Source organism: Aythya ferina (genome assembly GCF_964211825.1).
Source record: "Aythya ferina genome assembly, chromosome: 8".
In the NCBI taxonomy this organism is placed as follows: Eukaryota; Metazoa; Chordata; class Aves; order Anseriformes; family Anatidae; genus Aythya; species Aythya ferina.
Genome location: NC_140304.1, coordinates 7,607,172 through 7,635,060, shown reverse-complemented (window position 1 = coordinate 7,635,060; position 27,889 = coordinate 7,607,172). Strand labels below are relative to the sequence as shown.

The following is a 27,889-nucleotide window of genomic DNA, read 5'->3' as shown; positions in this document are numbered from 1 at the left end:
GGATTGCTGTCATGTGGCGGTGGCTGTGAATGTTTCAAATATTTAGCACTTATGCATACATTAGCTCATCTTAATTGTTTTCCTTCAAAATGCCTGCAGAAAAGAAATTAGGGGAATCTGGTTTTAAAGTGTTACAGGTTTTTGTGACACATTCTTTTTAAAGACTTTATGCTTCTGCAAATTAAAGTATAAGATTTTGGTTTTGTTTTTATCAGAGCAGAAAGTTTATCACAAATTAAGAGCATCTGAAAACTTTCTCTTTTTCAGCATAAATCAATCAGCATTTCTTTTTTTCATTTCCAGTCTGAATTACTATTGTAGCTGAGGGCCTCCATTCAGAAAAAATAATTTATGAAAGATATTTTATCATGAAATAGAGCAGCTGAAGGTTTGGCCTGGGTATTTTTTTTTACTCCTTATCAAATCCTGCTTCCCATCCCAAAAGAGCAGGGACTTCATTCTTGTCCTGTGTGAGCCTCTTTTTAAAACTGAACCATGTTGTCTAAAAATGTCGTCTATTCACTCCATAACCACTGACGCAGGTCTCACACCTCCATACTTCTCTCAAAAAAAATACTGCCTAACAACAACATTTTGATGCTTCATGTGTATTTCAAACATTTACTGCAAATTTTTATGTCTGCATTAAGTCCCTTAGCCTTGGACACACAACTAAGTTTTTTTGAGCTGCCCCAGTAAGGATTCACACAAGGAATTTTTTCATAAATTCACGTGCTAGGATAGGTAAGTAGGTTCCCATTGTGGGGTTAGACAGCCCAAGGAACTTCACACCTAGTCTGGTTCACGTTATGTATATCAAATGGTTTTATTCTCGCACAAAAGTCAACAGCTCAGGCAAAACTAGGAATGGTTCAATGCCGCCAAGTCAATATTCACTCTGGAGACTTGAGCGCAATAAGAAAGTCTTTCCCAGAGGGGAAGACAGGAGAGTCTCTTAAGAGTCCAAAATAAAAGATAACCTTGAACTGCACCCAGCCTACAGTACAGCGGTACCCAGCAAAGCTGCACTGGGGCCTGCCAGTATGTCACTGCATCTACAAAATAAAGCATATGCAAGTCCAGCTGACAGAGCACTCCAAAATGCTAACCTGGTAAGACAAGATGGAAAGGAAAGTTTCCAGATGAAATTTAAGAACACAAGTTAAAAAGAGTTAATACTTTCTTCGAATAAGGAAGAAGAAAACAGAAGAGGCTGTGACTTGGATGGCACTGACTGAGGCAAACAGAAGAGCTAGAAAACCACGATGAATGTGAAAGGGTTTTTCAGTGCATTTTTTGCTGAAAGCTCTATTAAAAAATACAACAAAAGAGAAAGAATGAATAATAATAGTCTCAGACTTTGAGAAAATAGCCAGAGCTCTGGAGACTTACATAAGAAAGATATTTAGGATGTCCAGAGGGGTGGAATTACGTCTGTCATGAAAGGAAGCAGTAAAGATATAACTAAAAATTTGAAGAAAGGCAAGCACTAAATGTAAGAGACATGCATCAGCAATAACGGGAAGATGCTGCTGTGCAGGTGTTCAGGCAAGAACGATACAAAAGCAAACAAGACAACTGCACAGTGGCTATCCAAGAAGACAATTTTGGATTAGTTTTTCATGCAGAATGGGATGGCTAAATAAGACTCATGGACTCAGGGAGCACTTAAGCTTTTTCTCATTTATCAGAAGGACCACATTACTTTACAATCATTGCAATAATCAGTATTTAAAATTAATGTAATAAGGGGATGGAAAAGCCATTTTTACAGGGTACTTGTACATGTAGGCACACCTTTTCTCCAGAAAGTCTGCAAGTCCCACAAAAGGCTCTAAACATTTTGTTGTCTGTAAATGATCTCAAATATTTAGTCAGTATATCATTTGATCAATAAGCAACTTGTCTAAAGCTCTCTAAATACCAGCAGAGTCGTTGCCCTAGGCTTTATTCCCTTTTTGCCCAGAAATATATGTAGATGATTTGTCCAAGTTAAATCTGATTACTCAGATGCCAGGATATGCGTTCTCAGAAAAAGATATATAATTTTCCGTTGAAATATGTATAGCATTTATTTTATGAATTTATATTATATGAAAATCTAGTTTTATAAAGGATTAAATTGTCCCCAAAGTGTATACAAACCCATTAGCATATATGCATTCCTTCATTTTATTTCTGAGTGATAAAAAAGCTAGATACCAGATACCCATCTTCTGGGTACATGAAGACCTGAGAGTCTGGAACCTCTCTCCCTGCTTAGGTGAATCATTCCTACCCTTCTTAATTGTTCTTAATCTACATGTGTCTAGAAAAGTTTAAAAATATGAAATATATGAAGATTGAGCAAAGCCTAGGGAATTGGAGGGATAATGGAGGACAGAAGGGTAAGAAAAAATGTTATTTTCTATTTCTCAGTGGTAAAAGTCCTGATAAGGTGGATGTTTGTTTACATTCCTCAGACATGCCCTCTGTCTAACATTGTGAGTCTTTGGTAAACACGAGCACTGATATGACAGGCACCTATTCAGCTTTCTAATTATGTAAGTACAAATATCTATGATTTGGTTTTTAGCAATTTCAAACAGTAGAAATGAATCTGATAAGAAAGGGAAAAGGTGAATTTTTATATGCTAATTCCCTCAGGAGGCAGGGAGGGAGAGTTAAGAAGAAATGTTTGTGATCTTAAAGGCAAACTGGCTGTCATCTTGAAAGACATCTATAAAAATAAGTGATTAATAGAGATGGAAGTGAATTGTTTTTCCTCAATAATTAAAATTTTAGGGTGATTTGTTTTGTTTTGTTTGTTTGTTTTGTTTGATTGTTTGTTTGTTTGCTCATCTGTCACTCAAATCATTCGCGGACAGTAAGAAAACCTTCATATTAAAGATTCTTTTTTCGTATCATTGAAATGAATGTATGGAGCAGCTTTTAGGTCAGATCCAGGAATGGATGAAGAGCATTTCCTGGTCAAAAATGAGGCAAAATGAAACCAGAATCTTGGCATCCCCTCTTCCTTCTCAAGCTGATGGCTCCTTGGCACACTGATATACACGTACCCACAGCTGCCTACCTCAGTTGGCCCACAATGGCTGCCTTGACACAGAGATTCACTTGGCAGATGTTTACTTGCATCACCTTCAGGAACCCCAATGAGTTACCTTGACTGAAAGTCAAGCCAAAAAGATTCAGTGTTTGCCCCCTTCGGGTCCCATTCTGTCTCCTCAGCAGCACACCACTCCACTCAGATCAAAAATCAATTTAGTTGCAAGGTCACATGGAAATTCCTCGCAGCGTGAAAAACTCATGACTCTGTCTTAGCAGTGGCCTTTGGATTAAGCAAACAATTGACCACCTAAAAGCGCTGGCCGTACTTCACATGCAAAGAACCTCATGTCCATCTTCTCTTCAGTCAGAGTACAAAACTTGGAAAACACTTTATGTTGCAGTCAATCAAGCTCAGGACACATCCACTGTTGGCACTCCAGCTGGTTTTGCTCTGGTTGCATTTGCTGCAGTTCACTAGTAAATTATGACCACTTGTACTGGCTAACCGCTGAATTACAGCCTTCCCTTACGTATGCACAAAACAGCTCAGATGATGTTCTATCTAAGTAAGGGGAAAAAAAGAGTTACTTTTTTTTGGTTAGAAAGTTGGTTTGGGGGGTTCTTCTCCCCCTCCTCCACTTTGGTCAGTTGTTTTCTTTCTTCTTTAATTCTTGTATTTTTCAAATTTATGAATAATTGTGAGGACTTGTGATGCTGATCTATTGTGATGATTTGTCAAAACATAATCACATAACGCAATGCAGGCCAAGATTTAATTGTGCTCTAATTGGAGCCCTCATAGCCTTAAAAAAATAAAGCAGAGGAGATTGTTTCACTTGCAACTGTGGGCTACAGACATAATAAGTGGCCCTGTGATGAGCTATCATCGAAGAAGGCCCACCAGATGGGAGGCATGAAACAGAAATGTTGTTTATTTCTGCAATCAAGCCAAAGTGAGCTGACAATCCTGGATGAAAAACTTTCTACAGAACTTTTACACAGAGATCAGAGACTTTTTCTTGGGACATACCACCTGGGAATTTGTGATCCTTGTTCCTACCACAGTTGTATAACTTTAACATCCCACAGAGCTGACAGACTTTGACACTAACAACTGTGCAGGGAGTAAAACAGATTTACAAGTGGCAGTGACCTTTTCATCAAGGGAAGTAAAGTAGACTTGAATCCACCGTACCCCCGACTCACAGTCCTGACAACATCATTCAACATACAGTAGGAAAAGCACTTCAGCAAAAGTTTATGAAAGTGACATTGACACAGCGCAGTACATTAAATGGATCCCACCAACATGCCATGAGTTTTAAGTAGTATCTCTTTTTTTTTTTTTTTTTTTCAGTGAGATTAGACGTGTTTGCTACTTAAAATCTTTAGTGTATTCTGGTACTCAGCAACAACAATTAAAATGCTGCAGTATCGGTACCTTTTTAGTTATGAACGTACATATTTTGACCATCCTTCTTCCAGTAAAAAAATAAACAAATAGAAATAATCTGTAATTGAATGTTCCTACCATCATTTCGTTCTTATCTTTGACCCCCATACTTCTGTGCAGCATGGACAGGCCTTATTCACTATCTTGGATCTTGTTACCCTAGCAACTAATAGCCAAGCTGCCTTCAAAAAAATATGGAGGTGGCCTCTCTGATTTTTAAAGGAAATTGACTACTTTAAAGGCAGTGAACACCTGTTTTAATTGCACTGTTCATGGTTGAGAATCTCTCTTGTCATTTTTTCAGAGATAATAGCAGTTTTACTCAGCTATGTGGTTTACTGCATAGAAGCAGTAAAGCAAAACTTCTGTCAGAAACCTCAAGCATGGCTGGTTTATTCTTAGGTATCTAAAACCAGAAACTAGGTCTGCATCTGCTTATTCAAAGTTTTTGCAATTTCAATGTGATTGAAAAGAAAGGCTATTCTTTTAAGCTTCTGTAAGAGTAAGAGCAGTTTACTAAGAAAAGTTATACAGTTAATGAAGATACTCTGTCCTCAGAAGAAAGAAAATTGTTGGACAAATTTATGGTAAAGCAAATTTTTCCTATTGATCAAGCCCTAGAGGGGCATTAACAACACTTAAGGGAACAAACTGCAGAAGATGGCATAACTGACACATAAAAAAGACTCGGCAAGAGAGCTGAGCAGGGCTGGTAGGAAATGGAACACTTTAACATTACAACCCAGTCATACCAAGGTCCATTGACCCTGTACTCATTCCAGATAATTAATTTACAACACATTAAACCTCTGTGTGAAGAAGGATGTTATGCATCAGTTGCGTAGGAATAAAAAGTGTTATTGATTTAAGATTTCTACTGTATCCTGCACTGACAGAAAGAAACAATCTAGTGGTGTTTTAAAGACAAAAAAAAACCTTTTCTGAAGGACAAGTTTGCTAAATAAGTGCACTTTACACTACATTTAACTGAAGTATTGTTGACACCCTAAAATAAATGCTGTTAGGAAAGAAACCCTCAGCATAATTAGGAGACTATGGCATGACTGGATAGTATTGGCATTCGCTCTAGGAATCAAATGCTTGTAGGTGATAATGCTCTCTTTTACAGTAAGAGTTTAAAATAGAAAAACACATTGACAAATATTATTTAATGAATAAAATATGAGTGAGACAAAACCGTTAATACAGTACGATACCTAATGAGAATCAAGCCCATTTTCCTCGTGAAAATGTGCATTGTGCACTTAACATGTAAAAGAAGGAAATAGTTGCAGACTGGCAAAGTTCTAAGACACAAACCAGGACTTGCTTCATTGACAGATTCTTTTTTCTGTAATTAAATTACAATTTTCAGATGAAAATTCAGAAAATTCAGAATTTCAGATCAAATGTAATGTGGCTAGCACTTCTTACTGCAGTTTCACTTCTCAGGACCTTGGGACACTATTAAAGTTTGCCCTGTATTACTCACAGCTTTCAGCAAATATCTGCTTTCAAGCTCCTTTAAAACTTTCAGTGGTTAGAAAGAGATTTGAATCAGTCAACAGGCAATATGCTCCCAATCCATGAAATTCAGTTTCACACAAATAATACAAAGAGAGAAAACACAGAAGGGTCTGGAATTGATCTCAGACTGAACTACAATGATGTCACAATAGGGAGAGAAGTGTTAACTTCCTGGTAAAAGGACAGATTGTGTTTGCAGTTTGGTAAAAAATACCCAGAAAGAGGTTATGGACAATCTAAAATGAAGCCTGAAATTTTGCAATGAAGGGAAGTTATTCCAGCTGAATTGAAACCAATATGGGAGCACTGCAAACAAAATACTACAGTCAGTACAAGTACTAAAAGGCTCATAGCAAAGTGTGAAGAATCTGGGATATAAAAGCAGGAGAGTGCACAAATCCCACAAATGAACTCACACACCAAGGCAGGTAATGCGAACCAAGACAATCCTTAGTGTTCAGAAGATTTAAGAACTGCAGTGTACGTTTCTCTGCAAGAGTTTGTGAGCGTTTGCAGGTAGACACAGTATGGGTAAAGTGTGTGACAGCAGCAATATTAGATCCAGGACTCTTTTGTACAAGTCTAGCACATTGCCTCAGGACATAAAGAAGTGACAGCCTGAAAGCCAGCCGCAGGAACACAAACAATATGATGGCAGCAACAGGGATACCAGTGCTACTAGAAAGGGTGCACACATCAGTGGTGAAAAAACTTGAACTTGAAAAAGAAGGAATTAATTAAAAAAAAAAACTTTTCAGCATTAAACTTGTCTATTTATGAACATCTCCAAGAAATACATGGTGGTTTCTCTCAATGGTACAGTCAAAACTGTAGTCAAGTGCATTATTCATCACGGGTACTAATAAAAAATTTAATGTCAGTGCTCTCAAAGAGTGAAGGGAGCCTTTGGCCTTAGTCTACACATGTAAAAAGTTATGTATCTTATTTATAGAAAGCTTATGTTAACTGAAACTGGCTATAAACTACTTATTGCCATTCCCAAAAGGAATCTGATAAGCACCTTTATCTTACCCTCTCCTGAAACTGCATAGATTATTTCTCAACTATGAATGGTGGATTTACAAACCAAATATAAATCTAAGTGAAATTTGTTGCCTACACATGCACATATTGGAGCCTTTGATACAGGCACTGAATACAGATTAAAGGACACACATACCCATCTGACATCCATCTCCCCTTAACTATTTCTGGTCTCAGACTTCCAAATATGAATAGCAGAAGAATATCAGGGTATTAGCCTAGGTTGATGCACTCCTCACTTTCCTGAGATAACCCTGTGTAAAGATCCTCCAGTAAGGCTGCAGGGCACTTGTCAGTCCATTTTCATTAGGGACAATGACGACAGCTTTGCAAAACATCACATGTGTGGTTTGCATTAAGTTGCAGGTTTTTTCCTTTCTACAAGAAACCATACTTTTACCCAGTCTTAAATTCACACTGACAAATCACCGTAACCAAAACAATTACAGCAATCAAAAAACAGTATTAGCAGTTCCCTGGTAGGAAGAATTATCTGTGCCATGTTCAGCTGTACACATCTGAAAGACTTATTATAAGGCAATAAAATGAAAAGTCTTGGTCAGTCACAGGAACAGACAGAGTGACCCCTATAGAGTATTCCTGCATTTTCTCAAAATTCATTTTCAGTAAGACTGGTACAGGCTAAAGAGGAAGAAAGCTCCTGTTTTATAGCAACTCATGGGCCAGTCTTGACTCTAACTCAGCAACGCAGAAAACCCCTCTCCCAGAAGCCTTGCTGGCCCATCACAGTAACTTCTCAAGTAGGTGAAATCATCACATTTTCCATTCTGCATACACTGAGGCATCCACACTATTTTTATTTTTAGCAACCAAATTATCATTTGCCTAGAGTAAAGGAGATAATTCATTTTTAATGGATTTCAATTCCAGTTAGCTGTTTTGCTGAAATCACTTTTTTTTTCTTTTAAAAAGATAAATCATTTGGCATTGAAGCTTGAAACATAGCAGTAAGCAATAATCGTAATTTTGTAAAATAATTCAAGTAAAAATTTTAAATACTTTGCACCCCTCCTGAAAACTGTAATGAAATGAAAAGCACTTTTTTTTTCTTCTGATTCTGTACTAAAGATACCTTTTATCTTTTGAGGTCTGATCAGTCCTTATAAATATGCCACAATATCATGGACTTCACTAAATATCTGAAATGATATTCTGGTATTTCTCTGGAGCAAACTGTAGTACTTCTTTTTGAGGGGAAAACAAACAAACAAACAAATAAATAAATAAATACTTAACTCTTCCCTCTCTTTCTACAGTGAAAAATAGGAAAAAGAAAAAAAAATATTCTTAATTCGTGTTACAGGTTCAAACACACCAGTCTTAACTTTCTGCAGCTTAAATGGACAAAATGGACAAAAAACAGTAAGGAGAAGCAAAATAAAGTGATTTTCTGTTGGAACATGATGCACTCACTGGTGATAGCACCAGAAGAAGAACGTAGGTTTCCTCATACATTACCCATCTGATGACATTGCTTCTGCAATCCATATCAGAGCTGCCTGTTACTTAATAGCTTGTACAATTATATGAAAGTGTTAATAAGTAACCTGGGTGTGTTCACCCTTCACTAAATTATAATCAACAGTTGATTCTACATTTTACGTTTGTTTTTCTCTCACTACATAACAAAGATAAAGATTTCATATTTAGTACACCTGTATGGATAATTACACTACTATGCTACTCCTATCACCACAGTTAAGAAACTGTTCCTCTTTTCCCTGATTTATATAGCATTACATGGCCTCATAAAGTATTATTATGTCATTATTTAAAATCCTTGTATCCGATAACATGGTACTGTCAGTCAAATAAGAATTTTGATATTTCCCTTGGCAACAATGGTGGCGTGTTGAGGAAGGTATTGAACAGCTACACCCAGGCACAGATTGCCTACCTGCAGTTAAGGGACCTGTGCTCCCTCATGCTTGTGCTCCTTCACTCACTCTATGCCATGGTAACCAATGCACATCTCAAAGTATAAGCTTCCAACACACCAGGCTGACTCACAGCAGCTGTATGATTGCACATGCCCTGTAGGAAAAGAAGTCCAGGCAAAGCACCTAGTCCTGCGGAGCAGACAGAGTGAGAGGCCCAAGCCGTTAATCAGGCAAGAAGGTGCAACTGTGGATAAATACACATACAAGGCTGAAAACAGTCTGAAAATGAAACTTCTAATTTCAGTTAAATATACCAATGTTTTATTTTTGCTTATTCTCTGAGTTACTATTTTTTCACTTTTTTACTGGGAATAAAAATTATTTACATTACAATATTAGCATTTGGTATGGGATTACATTTCAACTTTACTATCCTTTACTGAGCATTTCTTGCCATGCTTATTGCCATGGATCAAGAGCCCCTGATTTATCAGACTAGCACTCAGCACATTATTGGTGTGCTGCTGGTGTGTAGATGGCTACTTTTGTTATAATGGAACTCAAAAGAATACCCAATTGTGAATCCACGATTCACCTACGTGTTGACTCCCTGAGATCTAGCTGGTAGCAAAATTTCAAGTGCAATGATACAGTATTTATTCTGGAATCACTGAGATAACTCAGAATTTTGGGTTGTTTTTTATGTACTAGTAACTGTTATGAGTAAATGATTTACTGCACAACAGACGACTTCTCTACTTACATTTTTTGATTAATTGCTAAGTGAGTATTCACAAAGAGCTGAATCAGATCCCCATTAGAAGTATATTGCTATAGCTCCATGATATTCATTTATCCTATGAATACATATTTTCTATGTCAACTGTCTATCTTTGAAAGAATACCTGCTACATGAAACAGTATATCACATGAGTACATCAAAAGATAGGATTATTTTTATATTCTGTTAATTTCAGAGCAATCAGCATCTTGCTGTCCTTTAAAAAAGCACTTTTCTGATGGAGTTTTGTGTGTGTAATAACTGCAACATCAGACTCAAAGAATAAGTAAAACTTTCAAACTAGATCAAAGAATGTAAAGTACAGGTAGTTAATAATGAGTTTTTTTTTTATTTTTTTCTTTTTTTTCCAAATTATTCACCCATACTTACTGTGTCGCTCTCTAGAATTCATGGATCATTATTCTTTGTAGCTCATTTTTTCTTCAGTGTAAGATTGTGGGATGAAGTCCACATTCTGAAATTACACACAAATATGTTATAAAAATGGAGTGTTTGAAATCAATTCTAATGTTAAATGCAAAGGACATTCTGGGCTCATTAAGTAAAAATATCTCATTTAATGAGCAGGAAAGCACTGGAGCACACTGAACCCTGACACAAAGCAAATTATTTAAGTGATAAATTATATTTTATGGGGAATGTAAAAGTTAATAATACTCAGGGGTAAGGTAATAAATGCAGAGGTGTAACTAACTTCATTGACTGCTTTACTTACAAACATGCCATATGTACCTGGTTACTTGAAATAGTAATAAAAGGAATTGGCAGAAACTCCTGGAACCCAAGATTCACGCAGAGACCTTTGTAGCATTCTTTTTGACTAAACAATGTGTTTTATTCTTTTCAAACTCATTCTCCTCCCTCTTTCACTTTAAGATATATACCTCCAGTCTTTGCTTTTCACTTTCTGTCAAATATTTGATCTTGCATTCATTAAAACTAAAACCTTCTTATCTACCAGGGAGGCTAATAAAATCAGTGCTCATTTACCTGCAATGATGCCCCAGAAGTGACCTAAAACTTTACTTGAGGAGAACCAATTTATGCTGAAAGAAAACAGTGGATCAACTGTTAATCTACTGCCCTTCTAACACACACAGGTTCAGTGGCACTGAATCTCCTGCTGTTATTGTTCAGTGAGATCAATGAAGTAGATGAACTCAGTGAGGATACAGCTCACAAATATATGTCTGTACATTAGAATAAGGGGTTTTAGCTTGAAGTTAACTATCAGAGTTAAAACCCTTTCTCTATATTTTTAAATGGCTAGAAGAGATGACGAAGGTACGTAACAAGTACAAATCAACTGAGGAGCATGCAAGATCAAAACTACCTCCTATGACTACTTGCTTAATCTTAAAATGGAATTTGCAATACTAACATTGTCTTTTCTTTTTCTCTCAAATTTTATTGTATTTTTACATTTCCAGGTCAACAGCTAGACCTTTATTCTCACTGACGCATCTAGGAAGTGAATATAATATCAGTGCACCTAATGTTAACCCTGATTTGGTACAATTTGTATATGGACGGGATGGTCGTTCACACAGCAAGAGCCAGAAACCTTCAGCAGAGCTGTAGTACAAAAGCAATCAAATGAATCACAAAAAAAAGATGAATTTCCACTGCATCCAAGATTATCTATATACGTGCAATTTTTCTCTAGGATTTGGCATTCAATCTTGAACTAAGCCAACTTCACCTCAGCCTACTTTTTAGTTTGCATCTTTAAATAGTCTTATAGTCTTGTGATGTGGTCAATGATCTTGAAACCATTTGAGTGAGCTCAATACCTCCCTTTGAATTCATAAAGCCAAAGTATATACAACAATGAAAGTGTTTCTGAACAGGTCCTGTATAAAACAAACCTGTAGGGGAAAAAAAAAAGAAAAAAAAAAAGAAAAAAAAAAAGCCCCGATCCAAATTTTTCCTTGAGCTCTACTAACCAACAGTAAATGTGATATATAAGAGATCATTTTCCAGCAGAAAAGATATGCCTTTGACAGATAATGTAACTAGAAATACAACCTAGAAATTGTCTAGAGACCTACAGTGATTGCCCAGAGTTACTTGTAAAATAGTCGGTCTGCATGTCTGCTAAGAAATAGCAGGCAAAGGCACATCCAGGCAGATTATAAATTCTCAAATACATGTTTGACCAACTTATTCTCTCCTTCTAAATACACATTTAACTTAATGTTATGTGCTTTTTGAATCTTAACTAAAAAGTTCATATTTCACAGTTGTTTTTGAAGCCTGTGTTTTGAACAGTAGCTAAAATTTCCAACTAATCCATTGACTCCAGAAGCCAGGAGTTGCCAGAAAACTTTGAATATTGTAAGCATTGTGAGTTAGAAGTACCAAGAATATGAGCAGATGTATATACATATTATTTTAAATGTTTTATTGAAGTATTTAGTAAATTAATCTAGAAATGTCTTGCATCATAATCCAGTGCTACAGCAAGTAAAGAAGACATACATAAGACTTCTACTACAGCTCAGAATGAAGTTGCCATTGAAGGTCAGACTGCCGAAATGGCTGATACATCAATTCTTGTACTCCTGTCAATATAAAGATGCTAAAATGTATAAAGGGGCCAATATCCAGATCCTTGGGAAATCTCATGGTAAGTTCTGTTTGAACTGTCTTTCTCCTGGCTTTAAACCAGTTCTACGGTCAATAGTCTTTGTACCTGGGAAATACTTCCATGTTTTTGTTTTTCAAACTTCCAGGCTATCAAATATCAGATAAAGAGGATATGTGTATATATTTATTTATTTATTTATTTAAATTGGAGAAGAAACACATCCCTGAAAGAGCAAGGTATACCTCTTATATACTTAGCAAATATTTTAAGTTTTTCCAAAATTACTTCAGATCCTGACATGGCAGGCTCCTCTATTTAAAATAATAATAATCACTAATGGCAAAATGTAACTTTTACCTGCAATTTTCAGATTGCAAGTAAAGCAGATTTTAGATTGCAGTGATTGCACATAGTTAAGGTATGGAAGGTCACCACACTAATGGTCTTCCCAGGAAAGGATTGTTCCTTTCTGTCAAGGTGATGCTACTAGGAACTGCAGTGAATAAACAATATTTTTAATGCAGAATTTGCTCCTGATATCTTTCACAGCAAGTATATTTTTTTAAGAGAGAGAGAGAGAGACCAAAAAATAATTTCTCTCTTTAAAGCATGAATGAACTGCCTATAAAAATATTCTTGTGAAGTTCTTAGACTAGATTCTATTAGGGAGATAGATGAATGTCAAGTTTTCCTTACAAGGTGGGTAAAACAGCAATTTTCTCTGAAACTTCTTTTAAAAAATTAAAAAATAAAACAACAACAAAACACGTTGCACTTCTCCTCAGAGAACTTCAAAGAGATGCAGGGAGTGAAGAGGCTGCATAAAGCCGGGAAGCCAAGGGACAGAAGGGCTCAGCATGTTCTCTGCTGAACTTCCCCATGAACTTACAGCACATTTGATAACAAAAATGATGTCTTCTGAGTCTTTCTAACCAGTAGATGCTGCTATCTCTACTTCTCCAAACATTGCATTTATGTTTTCAGTTACATGTAGAATAACTAATGTACTGGTGCCAGTCAGATACTTTATATCACCAAACCCCCACAAGCAAATTTGTTTTACACAGCAGTTGAATGAAAAACATCCTGTAGAGAGTGCAAACGCAAGGGAATGAGAACAGAAAACAGCACTAGCAACATGATTTAAATTAATTAAGTGAGCATTAATACCTCCAAGACATTGCCTTATTGGTTCATATACTTTGTGGGAAAAGCTGTAATTTACATGTACGATACTTTTAACACCATCTATTAATTAGATATATATGGTTACTCTGTTTAATTGATACTGTAAACAAAAGACCCATTTGAAAACATATGCTGCAATAATTAAAATGCTATTATGCTGACAGTGCCTTTCTTTGAGGAACTTGTAACATCTGTATTAACTGTGATAAGCATTGATTATCTGGAATGATATAAATATTTGGGGAGCTAATAACAATCAGGTAGGGTTTCAGTGCATGCTATAGACAGCAGAGATAAATCACAGGAAATCTAGATCAAAGTTGGTTTGTGAATAAGTTTGTTTTTGTACTTAATGACTCAATATAAAACACACACACAGAAAACTCTTCAGAGATTTAAAGCACACGGAAATGCCATAAAGAAACATCCCATCCTGTGCCGCATTTCTGTACATCTGTAGAATCTCCCTGTGCAGTGTGTAGGATGTCAGCACACAAAAAGGGGAATAAGTTCAATCCATCAAGTACATTACATCAAGTACAATAAGTTCAATACATCAAGTACATATGCACATTTACCAACATTAGACGTTTCTTTGAATTATTGGGCTTTTTTTTTTTTTTTTCGAAAGGCAGAAAAGAAGTATGTAACTCTCATCCATTCCCCTTGGGAAGGTTAAATTAGTGATGCAATAGGTTAACTACAATCTAGTTCCCATTCAGAATGGGTCAGCTGCATCTTGGTTCTGAGGCAGATACATATTTGTTCCGAGTTACTTTCGTTACCACAGACTGCAGTGAGGGCTTACATTACTTGCTGTGGTCCTTTAAAGGTGACTTTTTCCTTCCTGCTCTGACGTCCCTCTATATACACCCCCACTTCCTTGGTCCTGGTACCTATCCTCCCACAGGCTCTCAGGCTTTCTGGAAGAGATGCAGGCTTAAGACAGACTCCTGGTAAGAGGCAAGATGACCTCAACCTCAGTGGAGCTGAAAGGGCACAACTGAAAGCAGGATCTGCTCTGTATGTTCATTAAAGACAATTTTTACTGCCACTCTGTATCCTTCTTTTCACATAAGTGCTCATTCCTGCAAATAAATGAAAGAGAGCACCAGAAACTGTTTGGGAATACACACAGCAATATGTGCTGATGTACAGGAGTAAGGACTCAAATCCCAGTCAGGACTGAACCTGACTTCAGGAGCTGCTGCTCTTGAGGCCAGTACTGGTAACACATGAAGAGCCTGGCACATCAGTGGGACTCTGGCCCCAGTAATAAAATGTGTGTTTTTTGCTGACAATTATGGGACCACATTTTTACTCTAAATGACTGAGTCCAAATGTGCCTGATTTCAAGTGACTGAGAAGCCCTATTGACTACCCATCCCCATAGGACTTCCCACATACTTGTGATCAGGAAAGAAGCCCAGTTTATGTAAACCTTTGCCCATGAGTCAGGGTTGAGTAAACAAAGACTTTTCCATATTTTCTGCAAGCATTCCACTGTTAATACACAGCATGCGACATTTGTTTCTTATTAAGTTGTATTTTCATTTCTTTGCTCTTGTAATTTAGGTCTTTCTAACACTCTTTGTTTAATTCTTTTTTTAAGCATTGCATTAACTTGCCTTCCTATAACCTCTGTACAGCTTTCTCTGTGATTGTTGTAACAATTTGTACTATTCCAAAGCACAGGCATTAATTGCGTCTCTAGTTATTATCTTGTCCTTGTTTCTTTCAGACTAGTGGCCTCTGAATTTTTTTTTCACAACAGCTAGGAGGCTAAAAAGACATCATCTTCACAATAGCGTAAAGTAATGTTCTGTAGACACAACAATAGCTGTTTATTGCACCTTGCATAAACTACTTTAATTACCTTCAGATTACTGGTGTTATTCAAAAACATTCATTTACAGCTGAGAGGGTCCATGGACATTTACTGAAACTCTTTACGACACACAGTACTTTGTCCTAGGCTGCAGCACAGTGTATTATAGTCCTTGTCTATTCAAAAATAGAGTGATTTATACAAAGGAAACTTCAGATATTCACATAGTTTTGATTATCTTAATACTATAATGGCTTCTGTTATTCTAAATTAAATAAACTTACAGCAATGTAGCTGAACTGAACATTGTTACTTAGTAGTGCAATAGTAGCGCCACCACAAACACATAGCTATGTCTAAACCTGTATCTATGGCAGGTTAGTGCACTTTTGCTCAAAACATACGAAAATCCACACAATTTTATACAGCTATATATACCACATTGGCCATGAAGTCTAGTTTCACTGACAACTAAAACAATTCACATTATTTTCTGCAGGCCTACTATTATCACAGGGGGCTATGCTGGCATAGTAGTATAAATAATATGGGAGGACAGGAAGCCTAGGAAGATATTTTAAATGACTCGTTCCTTCTCATTTTGTGTCTCAAATGTTCCTTCAACAACAACGTTAATATACTTGCACCGGGCACATGACCAACCGAAGAGGTGATTGTTGATTACACGTTGCAGAGTGTCACATAGAAATTCATCTGAGTTGGGGCCTCACTGGAGGTGATGCTTGGAGCAGAGAAAGGGCCTTGGTGAGAGCCCCGTCTCTTTGATTTCTTAAAAGACATCAAGAAGGCAGAAAACAGTAGTAAAGCATGGAGAACTGATTTGCCCTGTCTGATTTCTGGTGTACTTCAAAACAGAACTATAAAATTAATTCCTATAATACTACTAGGAAAATTAATAAACATCTGCTTTGCCTTACTACAACCTCTTCTAAGTTAGCTTCTTGGCACACTGTATTGTGCAGGAGGCCTGTATTTACGCTCCGTTATCATAAATAGTGCAGGATTGGTTAATTCTACATTTCAGTTACAATAATCATATTTTAAATATATAAAGGTTGCCACGTCTCATATAGCTTCCCACTACAAAACAAGGAGGTTTTCACTCTTAAGATTCTGTGTCCCTTTAATGCATCTTCTCAACAATGTGGAAAGTATTTCCATTTAGATGTTATGGGGAGGGGGAAATTTACATTTAGGTAGATATTTGCCTTTCATTTCTATCTCATACACTTACAGAGTGCATTGAAAGCTTCACAGGTTTTGCAATATGTTGGAGCAACTCTTGTGTGTTACTGTTATGTTAATAATTGCTGCGATTTGAGACTATGCTTTTGTAAGTACCAAAGATGTCTGAATGCATTTGTTTCTAAATGAGAGAGTCTGTGACAAACACATACTGAATAGCAAAAGGAGGCAGAGGGGCTACAAGACTGTAAATTAACAAAAAAAAAAAAAAAAAAAAAACCATAGCACAGCAGCCCATCTGAATGACCTTGATACAGAATCTACTATTAGCTCTATACAGAGCTTCGACTATTCATTCTGTTTTGCTTCTTTCAGATGACACTAACTCCACTGAAGAAAGAAAGAAATTTGGGCAGAAATAATTAGATTTTGTCTGAAAGGAAAAAAATGAGGGTGACTTATCAGGAGCACTATAAGATCTCATGCGTCTCCTCTGCAAAAGAAAGAATTTGTACACAACTATAAATTTTTTATGTTTCTATCAAACATTGATAATAAAGGTTTTAATATTTATAGTTACCCTTGGCCAAACTCTCAGAGTTCCCTCTCCAGTAGGGCACACTCACAGAGGTACACATTGCCTTTGGGTACCGCTGATTGGGACAGTAAGCACATTATGGATTTCCCTTTGGAATATAGCATTGATGCCCAGCTCTTCTTAATCTTCTTAATATTCAATTTTACGCATTCCTCTGTAATCAGCTTTATCCTGAATTCTAATGAGTTCTGGTTTTACACTGGGAGCTGTGTCTTTTAACAATCAATGTTATTAAAATGACCCTTGATAGTGCATGATTCCACAGTGGGGATTTTCAAAGCTATGTACAAAAATGCAGTTCATTACCACTTTAATATGGAAGTTTAAAATCAGAACTTCTTTCTGCCTTGTTCAAAGCAATTTCTCTAGCTTTGAACAGTTGCTTGGCACACCATAGTGAGTATTACAAGATTTTGTCTCTCTCTCCATGGTGGCCCAAGAACTCCCAGCAAAGGAGGAAATGTGGTGCTGGAGATTGGATAGCTGGTAGATTTATGGTCACTGGTCTGACTGTAGCCCAAGAAAAGACTGATTAAAAAGCTCCAAGACGCACGGTGCTTGGTATTGGTTAGATTTTTTATTGCATTATTATAACTTCATGGGAGTTATTTAATGATCTTTTAACTAGTTTTATTGCTTACTGTATATAATAACCACCAAATTGCTGGCATAGATAAAATATATTAGGAAATGAGTTTCATCTCAATTGCCCTTCTATGGAACACGTGAATCTCTGAAGTTTGTTTCCATTGTACAGTAAATATGCCCAATACAATTACAAGGAGATTATACAACGCTTTGTTGAAAGGATATGAACTGGGCACTAATTCCTAGGTGGAGCCAAGCTGGGACTCAGGGGAGGTACCAGCTTGCAGTGCCAGCGCTGCATGTGTTCTACTGAATTGCAACATACGGATCTAGGATTTGCCAGCTCCTTACCAAGAAAGAGAAAACATGCTGTTTTAAGGGGATTTTTAAACTGAAATCAAGATATAGAAACTGTATTTTGAAGCAGACAGATGGAATAAACAAAAAAATAAACAAAAATAAAACAGTTCAGGAGGAAAGTTTTCATATGTCTTTCAAAATACACAGCAGAGGAATGAGATTTTTTTTTTTTTTTTTTTTGGAAAGACTTAGTAATGAAGAAGATTAACAGCTGCTGTGTAGGTAACTATTCATTAGAAGCTACCAATAAAAAGAGTGTTTAGAGTGAGCAGAAAGGTACTTCACATATAAACTGGAGGAGGGTAAATATAGACTTCTGAAAATCAAATAAAGAAACCTTGAAACTACTTACCCACCCTTCAGTTTCAACTCTAATTTGTTCCGTCCTGAAGCAGAGTTCAAATATTTAAAAAGTATAATATAAAACAGAAATCCCAGGCATCCCGTATTCAACAGCAGTTTCCTTTTCTCCTAAATGTCATGAAAGGAAAGCCTAAGAAATCAAAAGATTGTTTCAAAAACAAAGGAAAAGAACGCTCATACCAGAAGAACATGGTGCCTGCTCAGTGTGAAAAACATTTCCCCTTTGACTTATTTCCATTATTGAGAGTAAATAACCAAATTAATCCCAATGGTAGATTTGAAGTAAGCAAGGCAAAAAAGGCAACACTTCACTTGAAAAAAGGCCCTATCTCAAAATACTTAGCAGAACTGAGTCTAAGTGGAATTTGTGAATTTGCATTAGCATTTAGGTAAAAATATATTTCTCTGGGTGACTGTAGGCAGATCCTTACCATAGCATTGTATCATGAAGGCATACTTTGAAAGAAAAATTAACTCTACAAATCAAACTTGCAGGACAAAGAAATAAGTTTGCCTGTGCCGTTCAATTATACTCCCCCATTTCTGCATATACATTTGGATGCTGCTAGTAATGATGTGATTTTTTTGTTTGTTTGTTTGCCTCCCACTGTGACCTGGCAGAACGCTGCTCTGGAGGTGGGCAAGGACTCTGCAGCAGAGGAGAGGACTGTAAGCTGGACCGCCACCTCGTTATGTCAGAAAACAAGAGAAAGACGTGGCACAACAGGATGCAAAATGACGATGTATTCTTAATCTGATGATGTCATTGTCCTAAATTAACAGAACAACGTTGTAGTATTTGGTCATTGTATTCTACCACACCTCTTAGGCAGGTTGCTGTTCTGAAACTAGGCAATTCACCCAACTAAACCCACGGGTACAATCGGCATGTGTTCCCATATTTACCTATGCCTGTGTTTCTGATAGCTCCGCTGGTGATGACTGAATTTGGAAATATTTTAGGGCATTCATCTTTCAGCAGATGTTCAGCATGTCACAGAACTGAGCTCTTGGTCTTGACACTTAATGGGTTAAATCCTAAAAGTTTGATTTGAGGGCGGGTCTTGAAGAGTGAGGAAGAGTTTTAAGTACTAGTAAAGTTAATTCATTCTAGTGGCTTAACAACTTGTAAGATGAGTCCAGAAGGCACTGAGTTTTTCCCATACCAGTCAAACCAGCATAATTCCATGGACCTAAAGCTCCTTTCTGTTTAACAGGCCTGACCCCAACTCTGCGTCCTCATCCGAACACAGCTGACATTTCTTAATCACTCAGCCCTCCACCTAAGTATACCACAGTTTAAGAACTTCCTAGCAACTTTTTCTCAAATTATAATTTTACCTAAAGAGTGATGGGTTTTCCTTCAGATACTTGTTCTAGAAAAATCATGAAAAATAAGCTAAAATCTCATTGCTGAAGAAATCCTTACACTAATGATGGTTTGGAGCTCTCTGGAGAAGATCATGGCTCAGTCTAGATAGTCTCACATTTCTGTAGTCTTAGTCTCACATTTCTGTAGTCTCACCTGGAATTATCCTCTCATTATTCCTTTTGCAATCACTCTCTGAAAAGGAAAACAAATGACTGGCAAATGTCTTAAATACCAGGATGCTTACAAATCCAGGACTTCATTAGTCAAATTCGAGATGCAATATATCCTCTTGACATTAACTGCCTAGTTGAAGAAATAGATATCTTTTTAATGTTTGGGAAATTACAGAGGGAGTTATTTACAGCCACTTTAGCCTATTGCAGCACAAGCAATTTACTACCAGTATAAAAATTGAAAATTTTCTCATTGCCTCATTGATCAGTATTGAAATCCTCAGAAACAAGAAAAAGTGTGGAGGTAAGCATTTATTATCCTATAAAGACAGTTTACTTTGCCTTGTCTTTCTTAAATGACTGTAAAAGAATAACAGTTTGTTCATTTGCCTATTCTTCGGGAAAAAAAAAAAAATGAGGGCATAGATAGATTATGCTATAGTAGTTGGGACTTAAGAAATGTATTCAAAAATCAGTATTGACTCATGAAGTCAATAAACCCTGAGTGAATTTAACATCTGTAAAGCAGTAGAAAAGAAGTGGTCATATGAATTGATTGTCCCTTTTAAAAACATAGCCTGTTTTACACAGTCCACAGAAAACAGTAAAATATATATATGGAAAAAATATATCATCTTGGAAAACTAGATGTAAAAAAAAAAAAAAAAAAAAAAAAAACAGAATTAAGCAGTTAATGTTGATGAAATTATTTATTTTATGTTAAGAATAATGTAAAAATCACCCCCCAAAATCTAAATCTCATCTAAGATTACTTAAAGATTTACTTGAGGCCATATTGTATTTCTTGTTTTCCTGATTAACAAATCATCACCGCACAAAGCAACACAGGTGGTCAGTCCCCTTGGGGTCACATCAAAGAGGCCACCATGAAGCTTCAGATGTTATTCAAAAGCAATCTTAAACTTGTCTCTCACTGTTTGTCCCATCTATTGTACTCCACAGGGTCATCTTTAAACGAGTGTCTGGTCTGAAAAAAAGCTTTTGTGGAAGATACTTTTAAAAATTGTTTCATAACTGTTGACTGTTTTATGAATGGTCTATGTTTAGAATAGAAAGAAATTCTAGACTATGTTATTGTAAAATAGAGGGGACTTTCAAATCAGTTGTCATGGTCCCTAGATCAGAACTACAGAATAATTTTGTTAAATTTATTTTTAAGTTTTATGCTGGAATTTGAAAATATGTCTTTTTTTTTCTAGGTGTTCTCAGAAACACTAGTGGCACATTAAATAATGTTTCAGTGTATTCACTGCACATCCAACACTCATAGAGAAGATTGTTTTGTGTTTGTTGTTAACACTTTGAAGACTCTACCAACACTGTGCCTTAGTATATGTAAGCTGCTTGAAAAGATCAAAGTCTTATTAAGGCCCCGCTTACTCCATCAATACCAACAGGATGTTTATAAACCATGATTCATGTTGGGTATACCAAGAAGAGAACACAGACTTGCAGTTCTCAGTGATAAACAAAACCAACAACATTTCTCAGCTATGGAAAACTGATTAAAGAGTTATGGGCAAGCTGTCATAGGAAGGAAAACCCAACAGGGCTTCCCACTTTTAATAGGCAGGCAGGAAGCTGACTGCAGAACAAGTTCTGAGTTTCTAACTTTATTCTATGCACAATAAAGTGATCTGATAAACTCTCTAGAGAGGATTTACTTAAACCCATAATTATTCATACAGAGTTAGGGAATTCTTTCAGCAAATTATGCATTCATCAAATGTGGCTTTCAGCACAGACCTATTCAGTTATTTCCAAAGTCACAAACTGAAAATAACTGAGGACTAAAATAATAATCCTGAAGAGACAGACCTTGCCAGGCCAGCAGGATCCCAGAGGTAAGGGCACAGATAACAGCATGGGTTTGAATTTGTCTTATGTTCAAGGGGACCCTGATCCACACCTCTCAACAACTCAGAAAGCATTCAAGACACTAAGCTAAAGGAAAGTCTCATTGCTTCTTGGAAGATCCAAAGTGTTTAAATAAGAAATAAAAAGAAAAAACAGAGTTTAGTGGTCTTGCAGTTCATATCTCCTGGGAAGTAAACTTCAGCTGTTCTGAGACATTTCATATAAAGGGAGGATTTAATGACTGGTTTCATTTCCTGTTGACTTGCTAATGTAACTAATTGTAGACTTTCAGGACTAGTGATTAAAAGTCAGTGGTAGTTCACCATGCTTCCTTTCGTTTTCAAGTCACTTAAACTTATATTTTTTCATATATATACTTTAAGAATATGTTTGTGGAGGGGAGGCAGAAGAAACAAAACCAAAGAAATTATTATAAAACATTAAAATGAAAATTTCCAATTTCCAAACATGTAGAGGGCCCTGCACATCTTGAAGAGGGGCACTGCAACATTAGTCCGAATTCTAGAAAATTCTGAAACTGATTAAGTCATCAATTTCTGATAGAATTTTGCCCTACTCTAAATACGGCATAAACATCTTACAAATGTGCTTTTTCTGCAGCCTTTGAGGATGGATCAAGGAAGTTACACACTGGATGAGGAAGGTTCTTGCAGAAACATTTCATTTATGAATGTGAACTGCAGTTTCTGACTCCCTAACAAAAGTTGCATTAGTCCTATGCTGCAAAATGCTATAAATATATAATTAGGGGTGTGAAAAAATGAAAAAAATAAGTGTGTTCTGTAGTCAAAAATTATTTCATAATGCATGCTGTAAGTTTTGGGTTTTTTTTCTATATTCAATACTTCTGAATTTTATTTGATCACAGAGCTTCCTCTTTATGAAGTCTGTCTGCGTGCACTGAAATCAATAGACCTCTTTAGATATACTCATGCTAGAGAAAGGACAATCCCTAAACAGAAAACAGCTAATTTAAGAATCATATTATATCAGGGGTAAACCTGAGTAAAACCAGGTAGTGGAGCAGTAGCCTGAAACAATTTTACTTAACCAAAGACTGTGTGTACTCAATGCTTACAAATGAAACAGCAGAAAAGTATGTTCTTAGACTTACTGTATTGCCTGGAGCACTTAAATTGACCTCTTAGGAGGGTAAACATTGTGTCTATCCAGTTGACTATGTAGTCAATATCAAACGGAGCAAAGGGTTTTTTTCCAACCTAGGAAAATAACCCCTCAGTGAGACTAATTAATTTCTCTGAAAACATCCAGGATATTGATCTGAGATTTGAAAACACTGTTGATGTATGGTAGCCAGCCACACATGAATGAAAACAGTCTTTGAGGGAACTTTAAAGATGAGGCAAACAGTATTTTATGGTCTTTCACCTATGCATGGAGACAGTTCAACTAAGAAAGGGAGAACCTGAGAATTTTTTCAAATATTCTCCACTTTATGATTCCTCAGAGAAAAAAAAAAAAAAATATTTTCAACAAATTTAATCAAACAGATTTATGATATGGGTAGGAAACAGAAGAACTTCTGAACTATCTTGTTTCTCACACTGACAAGTGCAGTTTATCAGTTACGAGTACAGAAGTTTGGTTTATCTGATATCCCAGAGGTATGGTATCCCTACACCGAACAAATGTGCTTGAAGCATGAATGCATGTTAGATCCAACAGCCAAACTTGTCTTTGCTACTGAAGTCTTTCCCAAGCACTCTTGAGAAATATTCTGCCTTTAGACACATGTGCAATGAACATCTATTTAAATCACTAGTGATAAAACATTTCTTGCTACATCAAGAAGTACCTGTCAATGCTAAGACAGAAAACAGCTTTTTGCAGAGGGAACCATTAATCATTTGAGTAAACTACCTGAAGAGGAGACCATGAGGCATCTGCAAACATGCTGAGGTCTCTCCACATCAGAGCAGTTACTGAGTTTAGTGCAAGATGGAGGACGGGGTCAACCCCAGTGCCTGTACAAGGGTGAGGTGAAGCTGGGCCAGCCCAGCACCACCTTGGGCTCAGTGGATCTGTGCTTCACCCTTAGCCAGAACTGGATCTTCATCCAACATACTCATTGCAGCAGTTCTAACATCTTATTCGGGGTAATTGGAAGCTGCAGTGCTTCCAGTCCACCAAGGATCTTTGCACATAGGATCTCCCTCGACACCATGGAAGAGCCAACAATGAGTGTTTTAACAGAAGACATTGCTCTGTGTTGTGTAGTAAAGATTTCCAGGAGCCCTACAAAGGTAAATAACACAGAGGAGTCAAAGGGACATGTTAACTGGAAGGAGGACAAAGTTAGGAACTTTCTTGTGGTGGTGGTGGATGGGCAAGAAGGGGTTCAGCCAGGCAGGGGAGAGATGAAGAGCACTGTTTTTGCAGTTGCTGACATTAGGAATACTTTGCAGTGGGTATAAGATGGCATGCATCTCTAAGGATGTGACTGTCCACTTTTTTTTCAAGTTGTAAAACGTCTAAACAGAATTAATTATGAAAACATGGTTAAGGAAGCCCCTTTGTCAAATGCAGCCTAGAATGCATTTTTGTGTGTTAGAATTTCCTGTTAAATTATAGGGGTTTTTTAAAGGAAATGCTGACAGTCCCTTAACCATTGCAGTGTGAACAGATGAATAACAATATACATATTCTTCTTGCTAATAAAGCTTTATAGCCTTGAAATTCAGCATAGAATCAGTCTATCGATTCTGGAGAGAATTTTTGAAAGAAAGGCTTCATGGTGCTTTCCTCATTCCATGATGCGAAAAACAAATAGTTCCAGGGGTTTCATTTATTAGCAGGCTTCTAGAAATACCTTTACTGCATTTTTCCTAATATTTGTGTTCTGTTTATGACACTATTAAAGACATAAGCACAATTTCAAGAGGATGTAATGACTTTCTCTGACTTGAGAAAGCATTGAAACAAAATATCCGATTTTTTATTCATTTAACTAGAGCCATTGCTTACATCTCAAGTTCATCTTTTTCTTTGATTTTACACTACATTTCCCAAAAGGTTTTTCCATTAATATTAACAGATTTATGAATCTCATTATTCTGATTTATGTCTTTTCAATATATTTAAGACTATGTCAATATTAAGTTATTTGTCCCTTGTGAGCACCTTCTACAGAGTTTGGATTAGAAATATTTTTAAACATATACTGAGAAGTACTGCTTTGGACTCAGAGGTAACGTCCTTATATAACTACAGTGCTTCTTCAGTTGTTCAGTTAGTGAATCTGCAAAACAAACCAAAAAATTAATATTGTCCAGCAGTGGGACAAAAAACACTTTTAAGATAATCAAACCATTATGATAGAATACCATACTCATTTCCTTTAAGGACATACACGATGCTGTAACGACACCGTACCAAAGGACACATTGTGTATATGATGCCCCACGAAGTCTGAAGCTGCTCTGAAGTTTTCAGAAGGCCACCACGGCCTTGCCTGGACATTTACACTGAGCTGGTTAGCCTGACTCCACACTCACCCCCACACAGCTGTCTCTCTCCCTGTTTAACTCCCAGCTTCCAGTGTCTTCCAGTCTTGAAGAAGTGAAAGCAACCTGCATGAGATGAAGATTGCCAGGAGCAACTGTTCTTAAGGACAATTGCTGAACTCCTAGCTTGCATCTGAAGCAGCTAAACCGGCAGCATAATGGTTCCCTGCTTGTGTGTGTGCATAAGAAGGTACATTTTTTTTTATTTATTTATTTATTTAAATGGGACTCATTCTCTTCAAATAAATTTCAAATGAATTCCAGCACAGCAAGTTAGAACTTGGTCTCTCTATCAATATTGTTTATAGTTTATTTACACATTAGTATCATATATTGATATATCATTTATTTTCATATGGTCATATTGTAAAGTTAGTACGAATTCCCAGACAGACTTTCTTAAATAGTCCTAATGATAAGGCTACACAATGAAACAAGGAAACAAAAAAGCTCATTTCTCAAGCAAAGGATCCATGTCTTGTGATTAGAATTTTCTTTTTTCTTTGCAGAAGATCTGCACAACACTACAATCAATTACTTTGCTAATTACCATGCTTACCATTTTCTATTGATGTGTCAATAATAGAGACAGATGTGGTGTTGAAACACTTCAGTATAATAGACACATTAAAATCTGGCTGTACAATACTCCTTTTGCAAGCCTTTCTATGTTGGTACTGAAAATTATCAGAAACATATTGAGAGTAATTCTGTGTATAGTGGCAATCATGGCAATCAGTGTTCAGGAAAGAAAATCCCTCCATGGACACACACTACTGAGCCTACCAGAAAAATTATTAATGCAAATTGCTTACTAGAGCAATGCACAGACATCATTTCATCTCCCGCTAGGTAAGCTGCAGCTTTGTACTTCTGCTTTCTGCTCCCACTGACTGGCCTCTCCAGTTCCCAGGGATCAGTCCTAGTGACAATTATTTTTTTTAAACATAGGGAGGAGAATTTTTTCAGGAATACCTTTTACTTCTTGGATGCTGACATGAAGACAGCACAAAGATTTTTCCCAACCTTCTTGTTTAGCTTTTTGCAAGACAAAACATGAATTCATCTGTTCCTCTGACTCCAGGATCACGTACCAGACATGCAGATCCTGACCACAGAAGAGATCTGTAAAGATCATCTTCTACTGTCTAGTCTCTAGGCATGTCAGGAGAAAAGAGTTCGTTTGCCTGCAAATGTCCACTTCATACTTACTCTGATAAACTTAGTGGCATTTCTATTTGTAAAAAAAAAAAAAAAAAAAAAAACACAAAACTATGAGAATTCGTGGATTCTATATTCCATATTGCTATTAGGCAGACCTAGAAAAGGCCTTAACCATTCCATGTATGACAATTTATATTTAAAGAGAGTATAAATCTTTCTTATTAGAATAAAAAACAACCGCATCATTGCTCAGGAAAGGTATCTACTATTTTTTGAAAGTAGAAATAGAAATTGATTTTTGGCAAACATATTTCAAGCAAACTTCTTCACTCCATGAAGCCTAGACTTCCACTGCTTGAGGAGAACTGAAGGTGTGATAATTTGTGCTGGTTTTTGTCTGTGTTGCTTGTCTCTAAGATAGATATCAACACAGCACAGAGCTCCTTCTCTTTAGTAAGTTTTACAGAGTCATAACCATTATATACATATTATTTATACCTTCTAATTATAAATAAAGGCTAGACAATATTTTTTTCATATGCATTATTGCAAATACACTGTTTCTGTACTTGGAAGAAATAAGCATTGACCTCATGTAAGAGAAAGCATATATTTCACATCAGTATTTTTACTGCGAAATAGTTTGGCCACAACTAGCATTTCCTATCATTTTGTGGTAATGGTGGCACACATTTGCTTTATTAAAAGGGAGCAGGTCAGACAATAGAGCAAGATCTACAAAAAGAATGAGTTGTGCTAGAACTTATGCTCACCTTGTGTTAGTAAAAACAGATCTTGATTTCAGTCCAGAAATCTTAAACTGGACTTTAAAAAGCTGTACACGTTACAATGCACACAGCAAATAAGCAATACCAGTCCTATCGCATTTACCACTACATTTTGTTTGGAATCTGCTGACTGTGGGGCCCTATGTTTCCAAAGTACTTGTGTGCATAGATCCTGAGATGTGAGAAAAGATGTTTGGCTGTGAGCAGATTCATTGGAATGAAGGAATAAATTATGGGTTGGCACTGCTTTTGTTGTTGTTGTTGTTTCTTCTTAAATCACATGGGCCACCATCGAACTTTGAGTTTGCATCCCACCTTGTCAACTGACATCTGTCTAGAGGCATCCTTCCATCATCATTGGGCAGGGCCAATTTTATCTTTACAGTGAAAGTTCATATCAGGTAGGACTCCCTCAAACCGCCTGAATTTAATTCCACTCCTTTCTCATGATATTAGAAAATGACTCACAGTAC

At 36.6% G+C, this 27,889-nt stretch overlaps 1 long non-coding RNA gene across 2 annotated transcripts in view; it reads right to left on the bottom strand.

The window, feature by feature from the left end:
- LOC311440427 overlaps nucleotides 1–27,889 on the bottom strand; it is a 110,384-nt gene that overhangs the window by 23,563 nt on the left and 58,932 nt on the right. The window contains exons 4-6 of one of the 2 annotated variants that reach the window (XR_014695404.1): nucleotides 10,145–10,229; nucleotides 8,991–9,162; nucleotides 802–3,610 (exon numbers count right to left, since the gene is read on the bottom strand). This is a non-coding gene — a long non-coding RNA (uncharacterized lncRNA). Of the gene's footprint in view, nucleotides 1–801; nucleotides 3,611–8,990; nucleotides 9,163–10,144; nucleotides 10,230–27,889 lie in introns of those variants that run through there. The other variant, XR_014695403.1, reaches the window with a different exon arrangement.